Below are 2,500 nucleotides of genomic sequence, written 5' to 3'. Positions count from 1 at the left end.
ATTTACTTCAAGTTGTAATAAGAATTAGAGATGAGGTTGCAAGAGGGGTTTGTGATTCAATTACGAACTTGTATAAAATAAAAAAAAACAGGTCAAAGTAATTTTGGAACATTAGCTTCAGTTGGAAATATTCTTTTTAAATATTTCCAGTACCGTTTTATCTCGGTGTTTTAGTGCTTTGGCATCCTAATAAAAACTTCCCTGCTCAGCAATCTGCTGGATGGGAGTTCGGAACCCTCTGAAGTTTGACAGTGTCTTGTACTCTTTGCAACCTCACCATCCTTGTGACCTAGAGATTAGGTCAGCCATTGCATTGTCCTCCCTGGTCTTAGCTTAATTGAGAGGGGCTTGGGAGCTGATCATTTGTATATTTGGCCGTCTCTAAGGTAATGCCACTGTTCCTTGCCTCGGCCATTCATGAGTAACCTTTAGAATATTGTTTTTATTAAACTTTATTTAATGCAAAATCTTTAGTTTGATTAGATGATTATCACTCCATATGGTGTTGCATTTATTCTGATAAAATTACTTTCCAGTTTACTTTCCTCATAACTGTCATCACTTATTGGACTGTTCTTTAATTTGTTAATAGATTTATCATGTTAAGTGTTCCTACTGAAGTCTACCTATAATTTTCTACTAAAGTCTACTTAGATTTTGCTAATAAAGTCTACATTTTTTTTTTTTTTTTTGTAGCGCGCAGTTTGTAAAGAGACCTTTTGAAAATGTTTATACATGTTGAAAGAGGGTTGTGACATAGATGTATATTTTTTAGTCTTGTTTTATTGGCAGAAAATCTTAATACTATTAATAGTCGTGGATATTTTGTTACTGGTTTGTGTCAAGATGCGTTATGTGGAACAGACAATATTTTTTGCTATTTAATGAATTATCGATATCCTGAAATCTCTTTACATACCTAATTCCAATAGAGAAATTTTGATATAAGAATTAGTTTATTGATGTGGAATGGGATAAAAAAGTAATTTTTATATTTCATCAAAAGGCATTGTCACATCTAAGTTATGGAGCGACCTTATAAGTTTCCTGGACGTTCGTTTCTTTTATGTAGACTGGAAGTGTTATTTTAATTTCATTTACTATTGCAAATTAGTTTTAATGTTTATTGTAGGTTATTCACATGTATATTCATTCATCCATTAATTGCATTATTTATTTACTCAACTTTTTTTTTTTTTTTTTTTTTTGAAATGTTGTAGCTCAAGCTCTATCAGTATAACATTTCAAGACTAATCAAACTGTTGATTAATTTGTATATTTGATAACGGTTAGCATTTTTTGTCTTTTCAATTAAGTTTAATAGCAATGTCTTTCTCTCTCTCTCTCTCTCTCTCTCTCTCTCTCTCTCTCTCTCTCTCTCTCTCTCTCTCTCTCTGTTTTGTAATTAGCATTCTACAAAGACAGAGATAACATATTCTCTAAAGAAAATACAAGTCAAATGATTCAGGGGATGGAGAAATAAGTGAATTTTAATGACTCATTTTGCAAGACGTTTCGGATAGAGTAGTTATTCCTTTTCTGATTCACTAATACTATGTTTTCACAGGGAAGGAATGAAAAAGTTATTTCAGCTTAGTTTTTTTTTCTATTTTCTTATGTGAAAAATACTTCCTGTGGCCATAATTAAAGCCTCGAGTAAACGTCCAATAGTATTATAGAAGTTACGTAACACAATTTAAAAAAAAAAAATTTCCTTTCTTGTGAGCTATAATTTTTGCAATCTCGATTTTGATGCTGAATCATAGAGGAAGCTTTAATGTAAATTAGGAAACGTTTGCAAAAGAAGAAAGTCGAGAGCAAATGTGGGAAGTGCAGCTTTGTGGGTAAAAGGTAAAGGTAAAGGTGTCTGGTTTCAGTTCCAGTTTCATCAGAATTGATCCTCATCAGAACGTCAGGCGGGAAGCCTAACCCCCCACTGAAGTGCCAAGCCACATCAATGACCTTCTCAATAAACAGATTAAACTCACGGTCCTAGGCTAAGATCTATCTGCTGCCATGTAAATGCTAGGCGAACACGTTACCACCTTAATAGCTAGGAGGGTAAATGGATACCAAAAAATTGAATAGATGGACGCTGATATAAATGGTCAAAGAATAAGTGATTGATGCCAGGATTAAATATTAAATACGATAGTGAGATTGGGTAAGAGATGAGGCGCAGAATAGATGGAAAAAGAAAGATACGATAATTAGGAACAGATTTGAAGTTGCCTCTGGAAGTCTAGGTGGAATGTATTACAGGGTATTCGAACCGGTTATCCTTTAAGCAGGATAAGCGAGCTTGTTAAGGAGATTACAGAATTGCTGCTGTTGAAATAAACTGTTGGCCTACTGTATGTGCTGTAAACAGATTTAATAACACGAGAAATGTGGATATCCGTAGAAGTGGTAAAAAGATTATCATAGAATAAACTAGAACGGGCACTAGGTAGAGCGCATACCTTCGCCACCGCCACTTTTGTCACCAAGGAAACTAAAG

At 33.9% G+C, this 2,500-nt stretch overlaps 1 protein-coding gene across 1 annotated transcript in view; it reads right to left on the bottom strand.

The window, feature by feature from the left end:
• The window catches only part of LOC137634546 (metabotropic glutamate receptor 7-like), a 203,370-nt gene that overhangs the window by 53,121 nt on the left and 147,749 nt on the right, over window positions 1-2,500 (bottom strand). The gene's annotated exons all lie outside the window — the stretch shown is intronic.

Source organism: Palaemon carinicauda, chromosome 3 (assembly GCF_036898095.1).
Source record: "Palaemon carinicauda isolate YSFRI2023 chromosome 3, ASM3689809v2, whole genome shotgun sequence".
In the NCBI taxonomy this organism is placed as follows: Eukaryota; Metazoa; Arthropoda; class Malacostraca; order Decapoda; family Palaemonidae; genus Palaemon; species Palaemon carinicauda.
This window is presented reverse-complemented; position numbering and strand designations above follow the sequence as displayed.